Here is a 13,351-nt window from a genome sequence, read left to right as displayed (position 1 = left end):
CAGAAAAACCACAAAACCGCAAGTAGGAGAGAAACTAAAGAGGGACATCTCCTTTCACGAGAGGAAGCAGGTGTCTAGGAACTGCTCTTTTGAAGTAAATGAATGTAGATTGTGAATCTTTCATCTGGCCCTCTCCTGAACCATGTTATCTCTTCATCTAAGGATTGTTTTCTTTCTTTCTTTCTTTCTTTCTTTCTTTCTTTCTTTCTTCCCACATTTCTTCCATTTCTGAGCTGTTTTTTAGTCAAAAGAGACTATAAGTGCCCGTTTGAAATTTTCTGTGAGACCTAAGGAGACAATCTTGCTCCCTAAATAAATATGATTTTCATATACCCAGGGGATATAATATTCCCTTGAATTGTAATAACTTTAATGTGCTATGCTAACTGAACCTACTCTTTAAGTTATACGGATCTGGGATATTACCTTCCTCCTAAACAATATATGGATGTGATACTTTCTGGGTAAGCCACGAACTGGGGAGGATTTATTTCAGTCTACTTTTTTGCTAGAACACTGGCACTTGGTACTTGCTTATGGATTGGAATCAAATCTTCAGATCTGAGAAGTGTGTGTTTTATTGTGGAGGTGTGCGTGCCCAAATTGTGTTCTTAATATGTACAGTGGAACAGAATGGATGGGGTGAATTGTGATACAATAAAACACAATAGACTTATGACGCCATGTCACTGAGATTGAAGTGAGAAGGAATCAGCTGCTCAAACCACTAGTTTATTCTCCAACAAATGAAGTGAAATGGATAACCAAAAGAAAGATGGCCTTTTCTGGTATTGATGCCCCAGTTATGGAGTTGCCATCCCAATAACCGGCACCATATGCAACCAGATATTATAAATATTTTGCATTTCAATGGGTGTTTTCATTTTAAATTAAATTGCTAACAATTTTTTACGTATAATACTGATTTGCTTTCCTTGTGTTTATTTATGGTGTGCTTTGTGAGCCAAGTCAGAGGACTCATGCAGTGAGGTGATGATGTAAATGGAGAGGAAAATAAACCATCTGAAGCAAAATCACAACATGAATAAGCCAGGATTTGGAGACCAGTTCTCCTGGCCCAAGGCCCTTTCCTAGGTCCAGCAGGGTAAATTTCAACTGAACCAGAAAATACTGAAGTTGCGGTCCAGTACAGCTCATCTCTTTTATATCAGATGTTTGCAGTCCCACCCAAAATATGCAAAACCGAAAACTTTCCTTTCCTCTTTAAAGGTAAACACCAGATCCCTCAGACGGATTCAAAGCTCAGGAGATCTGCTTCTGTAATTTCTTTGGGTTCTCAATTCTCCAATTATAAATTTTAAAATGTTGTGGATCTTACATTTCATCATGATTATAAGCACATTACCATGTAAGTCAACTCTTTTGTATCTTTATTATATGTACTAGTGGTGTGGGGAGTTATTTCCACTTTTGGTCACTGTTTCAATCCTGATGTACCTGTTTTTGTGTGTTTGCTTTAAAATGCACACAGTTAAGCAGCGTGTCTCTTCTCTCTGCAGGGGCCAGTTCACAGATTGTCCTCACTCAGTCAGGCCCAGAAATGAAAAAGCCTGGAGAATCTGTGAGGTTAACCTGCGCCACAAGAGGTTTTGCTCTTAGCAGCTATACCATGCACTGGATCCGGCAATCTCCAGGAAAAGGGCTGGAATGGCTGCTTTACTATTATTCATCATCCTACAATAAGTACTCCCCAACCATCCAAGGGCGTTTCACTGCCTCCAAGGACAGCACCAACTTTTATCTTCAAATGAACAGCCTGAAGCAAGAAGACACTGCCGTCTATTACTGTGCCAGACACACAGTGGTGGAAACTGAACTCGAGCTCAGACAAAAACCTTTGTGTGTTAAATTAAAAGACTGCAGGTGGCACTGAAGAGCTTTCAGTTCAAATGACTGTACTGAATAAACCACAAGTAAATACATACTTTTGCAGTCTCTCTACATTGGTTCCCAATCCAACCTCAAAGGTGTCAGAAAGCCCTTATCCTAGCTCCCAAACGCATTATCCTAACCTCCATGCCCTGGGAGCAAAGAAATCAGTAGGGTTCTCCCAGTTTTAGTTGCCTCCTAGCAAGCTCTTGTGGACATGCAAAGTGCATTCTCATTCCACAGCATAAATCATGGTTTCCTTTTTGTATCTTCACAGAATTTATTCCCATAGGGATACAACTTGCCAGGGTTGGCCCATCTTGGAGGCAAAGGTGAGGTCACTGCCTCTGTATGTTGGATCAACAGGAGCTACAGATCCTGCCTTCAAGGAATGCATCACCTGCTGTTGCTACCACGGTGGCATCTATGGCTGAGACAGACTCCTTGGTGACTGAATCTGGCTCTTCCTTGGCAGCCTGCTGCCACCGCCCCTCCAACATGAATATCACCTCTATAGTGGCCTCTTGGTGAATAGGAGGCACTGCTGGTCTCCCAGCAGTGGCTTGGGAGAAAATGGCAGCTGCTGCTCTCTGGAGTCTCCAGGGGTCTGCACCCACCCTTCCCCCTCCACATTGACCTTTGAATCCCACTTCAGCTATTGGATAAGGTTCATTTGATTTCTCCATCCTGGCATTGTCAGGCAAGGAATGTCCAGAGTAAGGAATTAACAAATTATTGTCAAATGTCCATGTACAAGTTAGGAAAAGGCATGGTGAGGAAGGTGTCCTGGGGAAGAGTCCGAAAGGCTAGATGGAGAGGTTTGGAGGGCCACATTTGCCCCCTGGGCCTGCAGTTCCTCACTCCTGGCCTAGAGGCAGCAGACACTATTAATAGCAAGACTGTCAAGATCACATTACATTAAACTTACCCATTCCAGTGAATTTGCATAAAAACATAGAGCCAGTGTATCAATAACAATAATGCTATTTAAAGTATATGTTGCAATTGTACCTAATTTTTAAGCTGTTGGTTCAGGGAGCCACGGAAACTGTATGTCCAGTGACATTTCCTCCTACATCTTTTTTTACAAAGCAATTCTTTGGATGATTCAGTGGTGTGGGGAGGAGGTTTGCATTTTTCAAGTCTCTTATAAGAGTGGTACTCATGGCATAATGCAAATGATTGTATAGTGTGGCCTGTTTGATGCAACTCAAGGTTCTTCCAGTGATAGGAGTTAATACCATCTATCAGAATCATAAAACTGAGGCTCTTGATAAGTATCTTAATGAGCACCCCTGCATGTAAGTAAGGGTTAATGTCTTCCTCTGTGCAGATGACAATCTTGATGATGTGCTACCTATTACTCATATGCATTTTTTACTGTCTATATATTCTTTCATGTCATGCAGGTATCTCACTTCAGTCTTATGCAGCAGCAGGTGGTGGAATGAAACAAACTGGAGAGACTCTACAGCTAACCTGTACAGTGTATGGATTTTCTGTAGACAGCTTTGATGTACATTGGATCAGTCAGTCACCAGGGAAGGGATGGAAGTGGGTTGGACTCATCCAGGGTAATGGGAAGACATATTATAACAACACATTCCAAAATCGGATCAGCATCACAAGAGACATTGCCAGAAATCAATTGTTCTTGCAACTCAACTCCCCAAAGGCTGCCATGTATTGTTGTTCGAGAGATGCACCCACACTGAGCAAATTCCTCTAAGAGGCAGTACAAAATCTACCCTTCAGAAAATGAGGGGTCATCCTTGCATGGGTTTTTTGTGTGCACCAGCCCCAAACAGGATCCTCTTTCAGCTTCTCCATTTTTCAAACCACTCATGGAATACACAATGCAACATTCCTGCTGTTCTTTTGCTATTCTATTGAATAAAGATTCTCCAAATATATCACACAGACTATCCTCATGTTATCCCAAGTGGTAGAGCATCCTGTGGGGAGAGAAGTGGATCTGGCTGATGGGCCAGACTTAGAAGTGACAAGGTCCTGCAGGCCACATAGCAAAACACAATCCATCCAGACAAAGACACTCAATGCAGATGTGAAGCAAGGCCTGGGAGGGGCATGGCCCAAGGAGAGGGTGTGGTGGCATGGGAAGAGTGCATGGGACAAAGAAGCTTGGCATGCCATATTTGACCCTTGGACCTGAGGTTCCCCATCTCTATCCAAGAGCTTAGCTTCCCAAGGTCTAAACCTCTCCACTGCCCCCTTCACACCTGCGCCAGGAGCAATAGACTAAAGTGGAATTAGTGTATACATTGAGAAAACCTCTTCATCAAGAAATGGGAACCAGAACAAGGTCCTGTGCCTATTGACCTGCTTGTATGTCATCTTTCCAGGGGTCATGTGTAAAGATCCATCCCATATCTTTTTCCTGTTTCTTCCATTTCAGGCATCTTGATCTGTGTTGGACTGACCAGGTTAAATTTACCTGAAAGCTATTCAAGCCAGATATAGAGATAGATTATTCCAGTGCAGACCTAATGTGCTTTTATTCCAAGTAAATTTTAACCTAAACCTGATTTTCAATCATATACATGGAAATAATCATTACTGCCCAATGCCATCTCATGGAAACAGCAAGCGGTGGCCAATCATCTCTCCTCAATCATGAAAAGTGGAGAGGCTGTGTTGCTCTTTTATCCTGAGCTTTATGTAAATGTGGACTAGCTTCCTCTATAAATCAGTCACACACCTTCCCTGCCTATAAGAGATACATGTTTAGAGATTCACAACCCTGTTAGCCAGTGTCAAGTTTCTTCTTAATTTGCTTCAAAACATCACCGGAGAGAAATGCTTCTGTGGATTTATTTTGTCTTATTTTCAGCAGCCATCAGAGGTAATTATCCATTAGATGCAGTTAGCATGCAAAATATCAGTATGCTCTAGGGGCTAATGCAGGGGCAGGGAACCTGTGACCCTTCAGATGTCATTTGTCTGCTGCAACTCCCATAATTCTGGCATTCCTGACTGGGGGTGATGGGAGTACAACAACGACTAGAGGGCTACAGGTTCAGATATTATTAATCTGAAGCAGAATTTATAACATCTCTTTCTTTCTAGATGTCCAATCAGAGATTCAACTGGAAGAATCTGGAGGGGACGTAAAAAGGCCAGGAGAGTCCCTCCGCCTCACCTGCCGAACCTCTGGGTTCACCTTCAGCAGCTACAACATGAACTGGGTGCGACAGGCTCCTGGGAAGGGCCTGGAATGGATTGCCTATATTGCTACCACTACTACACACTATGCTGACTCAGTTAAGGGTAGATTTACTATCTCCAGGGACAATTCCATCAGCACACTCTACTTGCAGATGAGTGGTTTGAAGGTGGAAGATTCAGGATTGTACTACTGTGCTAGAGACACAGTGACTGAAAAGCTAGCAGTCAGTGGACAAAATCTTCAGTCTTCTTGATTGTACTTTTTCTGTTCATGGAAAGGGGGAAGCAAAAAAACCCAGCAAAAACAGGAGGCTAACCACAAACAAATGTATGCAGTAAAGATGCATGTAGCTCAGCTGGAAAACATATAATATTGTGGGATGTCATCACCATCTAATGTCTAAAAAGAGGGACAAGGGTTTAAACCCCATTGGAAGACAGATGTGGAAAATGTCCACAGAATAACATTTTGAACTGTGGGATAGATGTCAGTGTGTTCCATGTTGTCCTTCATTTCCCATGAAGAGACAACAAAAATATAAGAAGAGCCCAGCTGATGGATCAGGCCAAGGTTCAAACAAGTCCAGAATCTTTCTGCTCTCAAAACAGTCAAGAGAAATGTAACAGTTTGTGATTTTGAAATTATTAGTTGGCACTGTGTATTCATAAGGTGATTCAGGTCAGTTTGTGACAGATGTCTCAGACTTTGTTTGACTTCAGGCTTTGCATTACTGATACCAATAAATTTAGAAAAAAACCAAGTGTTTTCATCATGTGCCAAAGATGCACCTCTTTACCTTGTCCTCTAACACTCGAGACACATGCATTTAAGACCTACTCTATTCTTCTTATAGAATCACAGATTTGTAGAGTTGGAAGGGACGACAAGGGTAATTTTTTAAAAAATAGTTAAATAGTTATTTGTTTCAAACTGGATTTTAATGCTGCTATTTTAAATTGTTGGGACATGCCCTGGGACCTTGAGGTGAATAGCAGGTAATAAATGAAAATCACCATTAATGTTTGGCACGCATGAGTGAATGAGCCATTACAGCTCTGACACTTAAAAGAAAAAGGTGAATCTTAATGTGCTGCACGCTGTGCTTCGAGGCCCCCAAGCCCATCCCCTGAAAATAACTTCACACTGACATGTAATTTTAGTTTAAGTTAGTTTAAGTTATTGGGCAAAATTTAGGCCACAACTTTATTGATTACAGCAAAGTGAGCGGTGTTGGCTTAGGCATTGGCAACAGACTATAACTGACTCCTACCTTTCTGGCTGGTATTCTGAAAGGGTAAACACCAAACGAGGGAGCAACATTGATGATGACCTACCAAAGCTCACCCCGGGGCTCCTGTGGTCCTGGCATGGCCCTAGCCCCTCAAGCAGACTTCAGACGAGATCCAGGACCCCCAGATTCCTTTACCAGAATACCCCATTCCTGGAGGGGCAGGTGATGGCCGCACCTCCCCTCCCTCACTGCCAGGGAGGATTCTGAGGAGCAATGGACAGAAGAGGAAGACAGGGAGATGACGCGCGAGGCAGAACAGGGGGCGTAGAGCAGTCAGGGAGAACAGGGGCTCAGAGATGCTGGAGAGCCCCACAACAACCCAGAGACAGAGGAAGAGGAAGAGAGGACGGAGAGTAGCCAGGGAGAGCAGGGGTTCAGGGATGCTGGAGAGCCTTGCAAGCATCCAGAGGCTTGGGAAGGAAGCTCAGACTCAGGAAGGGAGGGGGCTTTCAAATCAGCACAGACAAGAAGGGAAGTGAAACATAAGGATCAAAGACGTCTCACTCAATTCCCATGCCTACTTTGTTAGCACACTCAATTCCCATGCCTACTTTGTTAGCCACTCCCTGAATCTGACTCAACGGGTTTCGACGCATAATTCTGAACTGTAGCTGTTCTTGTATATATGTTATAAAGACTGTAAATATCACGCTGATTGTGCTGGAGTGTTACTGGGAAGCTGAAACACCACCTTTACACCCACATTTCAATAAGCCAATGAATGCCTAACCGCCAAATCTTACAAAGTTGTGACAATTGCTAAGGGGGTAAGCAAAGCAAGTGGCTACAGCCAATCTGGCAAATGGAGAAAATTCCTACCCAGCCCCTGTTCCAAAACAGGCGACCCAATCCAAAGCAAGGCCAAAGCAGCACTGCCTAAAATTAGGAAGGGAAGGCAGGTGTTCAGCAGCACGAAGCAAGTGCCCCCAGTTACATCATGCTGCCGCTTTTATAGGCCCCAGGAATCGCACCAACTGCCCCAATTGGCCCAAACAGCCTGGCATGATCCCGAGGCCTAATGGTTAAGGCTTGGGCCACGCCCAGCAACAACTCTCCCAGCAGGGGTGCCTTAGGGGCCTGTGTGCAACCAGGACCCTCATTAAGGAGGATCCCATTACTCATCTGCCCATGACTGATGGACACGGCACCTCTTCTGAAACCTGATTTTAAGTAGACCATCTCAGCCATAACACTAGCAGACTTGAATTGAAATGTAATTTGTATTCATTGAATGTACTCAATATTTCGTAAAAAAATAACGAATTGAAGCAACTTATTGAATTTCATCCCTACCCACCTAAAAGAAGCTCCATTGTGCCTTCTGAACTATACATTTAAAGCAATACGATCCCACCTTTAGCATTCATAAGGTAAAAGGTAAAGGTACCCCTGCCCGTATGGGCCAGTCTTGACAGACTCTGGGGTTGTGCGCCCATCTCACTTAAGAGGCCAGGGGCCAGCGCTGTCCGGAGACACTTCCGGGTCACGTGGCCAGCGTGACATCGCTGCTCTGGCGAGCCAGAGCCGCACACGGAAACGCCGTTTACCTCCCCGCTGGTAAGCGGTCCCTATTTATCTACTTGCACCCGGAGGTGCTTTCGAACTGCTAGGTTGGCAGGCGCTGGGACCGAACGACGTTATTTAGAGTGAACTGAAATGGCTTCAGGACAGAAGGTACTAATAACTTTCACATCCACAACGACAGGAATATTTGGGGAAGGGGATTTGCAATGACTGTTTCACAAACGTTTGCTGCTGAACCTGCCAAACAACACTGCCACTTGGCTCACTGCAGGTTTTCCGAAGGGAATGCTGCCCTTGACCTTAAAAAATGTTCCCCACCCTAGACTGGACCAATGCTATTCTGAATAACTGCATTTCCCAATTAAAGTTTTAGTGCCTTAAGTACTGCATTGTAATTTCTGTTCACTCCCAAAGCCAGAGAAACTCTGGACAAGACGGCATCAAGTCACATGCCTGTTTCCAGAAAACATGATGGGCAAACACAGGTAGGAAAGGTGGGATTCTGACGTTCATTCTTAGCCACTCCATTGTTGCATCTTCTTTCAGCCTTCAGTTCTCTTTTATGAGAGGCACCCAGGACAACATGCAAATGGGTTTCTGGTACGGCCTTCTTTAAAGAGGGCGTGTAGGTCAAAGCTACCAAATTCAAGGTCTTCAGCAGCATCCAGATCTTCTTCTGGTCCTGCAACCATCCAAGTCATGGAGAGGAATCTTTTGATTGGTTTCCTAATGATATTCCCTGCATGTAAGATAGTTTCCCATTTCTTCTTAAGAAGGGGTTATTCGTGTGTAATATCATCGTGTTTCTTATTTATTTTTGTCTTCTTCAATTCTTTTCTGATAAATGCAGACAGTTCCTCACAGATTACCCTCACACAGTCAGGCAATGGGCTGAAAAGACCTGGAGAGACTCTGCAGCTGACCTGCACAGTGTCTGGATTTTCTCTAACAAGCTATAGTGTGCACTGGGTCCGTCAGCCTCCTGGAAAAGGGCTGGAGTGGACTGGACGAATGGGGTATGATGGAAGCAATAACTATAACTCTGCTCTCCAAAACCGGATCACCATCACAAGGGACATCTCAAAAAGCCAGGTGTCCTTGGAACTGAGGGCCCTGAAGCCTGAAGACTCTGCCATGTACTATTGTGCAAGAGACACAGTGAGACAACCCAACTCCGGGGCTGCACAAAAACCACACCAACTGAGAACCAGGCTTCAATGTTGCATATGCTTGAAATAGCCCTGTTTTTTCCTGCCTGTTCATTTCCTCTCCCTTCAAATTCATTAATGACAAAAGAGTGCTCTGTTCTGAAAAGCAAACCACGGGAAAATAACTTCAAAAAAGCCTTAGAATGTCTCATATCACAGGTGCAAAGAAAGATGCTGTATACGAAGTCCATTTAGCATTAGGAAAGTTGTGGCCCTGTTCCTGAAGTATAACTTTCATCTGATTTCATTACTCTGTGAACACAGTCAAGTGGCACTGCTACAACTTTTTCCTTCAGTGAGAGGCACCCTGGGTGGGGCTTCAGAGAAAAAAATGCTCTTGAGGTTTATTTGAGTGTCTTCTTAGCTGTTAAACATAGGAGAAGGGTCGGAGGAGCTAACAGCAGAATAAATATGCTTCACAATGACCTGGAAGCTGTCTGTGGACGAACGCCGGCTCCCTTGGCCTATAGAGCGAATGAATGCCGCAACCCCAGAGTTGTCTGCGGCTGGACCTGATGGTCAGGGGTACCTTTACCTTTATGCTTCACATACTTGGGACGTGGGTGGCACTGTGGTCTAAACCACAGAGCCTAGGGCTTGCCAATCAGAAGGTCAGAGGTTCAAATCTCTGCGATGGGGTGAGCTCCCATTGCTCGGTTCCTGCTCCTGCCAACCTAGCAGTTCGAAAGCACGTCAAAGTGCAAGTAGATAAATAGGTACTGCTACGGTGGGAAGGTAAATGGCATTTTTGTGCATTGCTCTGGTTCGCCAGAAGTGCTTAGTCATGCTGGCTATATGACCCAAAAGCTGTACGCTGGCTCCCTTGGCCAGTAAAGCGAGATGAGCGCCGCAACCCCAGAGTTGTCCGAGACTGGACCTAATGGTCAGGGGTCCCTTTACCTTTACCTATGCTTCACGTAGTGTTGCCATATTTCTAGAAGTTGTTGAGCTTTTTTATCCTTCTAGCCGAGAGAGAGAACACAGTTTAATAGCAGAACTGCAGTTGTTTCAATAAATTGCAAAGAGCAGCTCATAAAAATGAGATTCCCCCTGTCCAATTATGCAGAAGGAGGTGCTGTCTGAGGCTCATTTGATACACAATTTATTTGCACTCTAATATCAGAAGTGGCATGCCTCTGAAAATGAGTTGAATAAAAAAATATAGGAGAGTTTTATTGCATTCTGGTCCTGCTTGCAGGAGGCCCAGGTTCCTTCTGTCCCAAAATTAAAAGGATTAGGAAGGAGGAGATGGGGAAGACCTTCTGTCTGCCATCCCAGAAAGTGGCTGACAGCCAGAGGAATTCAATCCTGACTTAAATAAACAAAAAGTCTGATCTGGTAGAAGGATGATTCCTCTATTCCTGAGTTCATCCCTGAAATACTTACTGTGGTGGTGAGCCCTGTGGTGAACACTGTGGACTTTGATGTCACTCATCTTGAGTTCAGATCTTGATGGAACCTGTAACTTCCATGAGTGAGAACAGGGGGTGTTCCAGAGACAGAGAATGTGTTTTGCATGCAGGAAATTCCAGGTTCAACTCTTTAAAATGGACAGATAGCAGGTGACAGAAAAGACTGCTGGCAAACTACTACCAGTGAGAACATCCCAGGATCCACACTGTGATGAAATAGTACCTTGGGGCTATTCCAAACATACATAACAGATTTCCCATGGTTTGCCTTGAATAGTTGATGTTTAAATAAATAAATGGCCAGCCTGAGAGGAGTAAGATCTGGACTATGGTGTGGGAGGAGGACAGCTTTAATCCTTTGCTCCAGCAAGGAACCTCCATGCCTAGTATTCACAATGGAAGAAAGCAGTGGCTCTTCTTCGCACACAAGCCAAGGGCAACTCAACACTTTAAAAGATGGCTTCAACTTCAATCAGCAAATAATTAGCCCCAAAGTGGAGAACAAAGTGGAGTTTAATGTTGCAACCATTAATTGCTGCACCAGTGATGCACTGTAATGGCAATGCAGCCAGGACTCCTAAAGAACCAGCAAAAGAAGAAAAAACTTTCTGCTTTGTAAGTTAAGCCAATGACTTGCTGCTGATGGTGCTCTTGTTCCATGGTGGTGGGAACTGAGGAAAACCGCAGAACCATAGGTGTCTTGAAACTCAGAAAAACCACAAAACCACAAGTAGGAGAGAAACTAAAGAGGGACATCTCCTTTCACGAGAGGAAGCAGGTGTCTAGGAACTGCTCTTTTGAAGTAAATGAATGTAGATTGTGAATCTTTCATCTGGCCCTCTCCTGAACCATGTTATCTCTTCATCTAAGGATTGTTTTCTTTCTTTCTTTCTTTCTTTCTTTCTTTCTTTCTTTCTTTCTTCCCACATTTCTTCCATTCCTGAGCTGTTTTTTAGTCAAAAGAGACTATAAGTGCCCGTTTGAAATTTTCTGTGAGACCTAAGGAGACAATCTTGCTCCCTAAATAAATATGATTTTCATATACCCAGGGGATATAATATTCCCTTGAATTGTAATAACTTTAATGTGCTATGCTAACTGAACCTACTCTTTAAGTTATACGGATCTGGGATATTACCTTCCTCCTAAACAATATATGGATGTGATACTTTCTGGGTAAGCCACGAACTGGGGAGGATTCATTTCAATCTACTTTTTTGCTAGAACACTGACACTTGGTACTTGCTTATGGATTGGAATCAAATCTTAAGATCTGAGAAGTGTGTGTTTTATTGTGGAGGTGTGCGTGCCCAAATTGTGTTCTTAATATGTACAGTGGAACAGAATGGATGGGGTGAATTGTGATACAATAAAACACAATAGACTTATGACGCCATGTCACTGAGATTGAAGTGAGAAGGAATCAGCTGCTCAAACCACTAGTTTATTCTCCAACAAATGAAGTGAAATGGATAACCAAAAGAAAGATGGCCTTTTCTGGTATTGATGCCCCAGTTATGGAGTTGCCATCCCAATAACCGGCACCATATGCAACCAGATATTATAAATATTTTGCATTTCAATGGGTGTTTTCATTTTAAATTAAATTGCTAACAATTTTTTACGTATAATACTGATTTGCTTTCCTTGTGTTTATTTATGGTGTGCTTTGTGAGCCAAGTCAGAGGACTCATGCAGTGAGGTGATGATGTAAATGGAGAGGAAAATAAACCATCTGAAGCAAAATCACAGCATGAATAAGCCAGGATTTGGAGACCAGTTCTCCTGGCCCAAGGCCCTTTCCTAGGTCCAGCAGGGTAAATTTCAACTGAACCAGAAAATACTGAAGTTGCGGTCCAGTACAGCTCATCTCTTTTATATCAGATGTTTGCAGTCCCACCCAAAATATGCAAAACCGAAAACTTTCCTTTCCTCTTTAAAGGTAAACACCAGATCCCTCAGACGGATTCAAAGCTCAGGAGATCTGCTTCTGTAATTTCTTTGGGTTCTCAATTCTCCAATTATAAATTTTAAAATGTTGTGGATCTTACATTTCATCATGATTATAAGCACATTACCATGTAAGTCAACTCTTTTGTATCTTTATTATATGTACTAGTGGTGTGGGGAGTTATTTCCACTTTTGGTCACTGTTTCAATCCTGATGTACCTGTTTTTGTGTGTTTGCTTTAAAATGCACACAGTTAAGCAGCGTGTCTCTTCTCTCTGCAGGGGCCAGTTCACAGATTGTCCTCACTCAGTCAGGCCCAGAAATGAAAAAGCCTGGAGAATCTGTGAGGTTAACCTGTGCCACAAAAGGTTTTGATCTTAGCAGCTATGGCATGAACTGGGTCCGGCAGTCTCCAGGAAAAGGGCTGGAATGGCTGGTTTACTATTACACCCCATCCAGCAACAACTACTCCCCAAACATCCAAGGGCGTTTCACTGCCTCCAAGGACAGCACCAACCTTTATCTTCAAATGAACAGCCTGAAGCAAGAAGACACTGCCGTCTATTACTGTGCCAGACACACAGTGGTGGAAACTGAACTCGAGCTCAGACAAAAACCTTTGTGTATTAAATTAAAAGACTGCAGGTGGCACTGAAGAGCTTTCAGTTCAAATGACTGTACTGAATAAACCACAAGTAAATACATACTTTTGCAGTCTCTCTACATTGGTTCCCAATCCAACCTCAAAGGCGTCAGAAAGCCCTTATCCTAGCTCCCAAACGCATTATCCTAACCTCCATGCCCTGGGAGCAAAGAAATCAGTAGGGTTCTCCCAGTTTTAGTTGCCTCCTAGCAAGCTCTTGTGGACATGCAAAGTGCATTCTCATT

At 43.5% G+C, this 13,351-nt stretch overlaps 1 long non-coding RNA gene across 1 annotated transcript; it reads left to right on the top strand.

Moving 5' to 3' along the window:
- Window positions 1–984: 984 nt before the first annotated feature.
- LOC310829155 lies at window positions 985–1,824 on the top strand. The gene is made up of 3 exons (XR_014557193.1): window positions 985–1,105; window positions 1,231–1,369; window positions 1,521–1,824. It is a non-coding gene; the product is annotated as an uncharacterized lncRNA (long non-coding RNA).
- The last annotated feature ends 11,527 nt before the right edge of the window (window positions 1,825–13,351 follow it).

This window comes from Podarcis gaigeae (genome assembly GCF_964106915.1).
Source record: "Podarcis gaigeae genome assembly, chromosome: 13".
In the NCBI taxonomy this organism is placed as follows: Eukaryota; Metazoa; Chordata; class Lepidosauria; order Squamata; family Lacertidae; genus Podarcis; species Podarcis gaigeae.
This window is presented reverse-complemented; position numbering and strand designations above follow the sequence as displayed.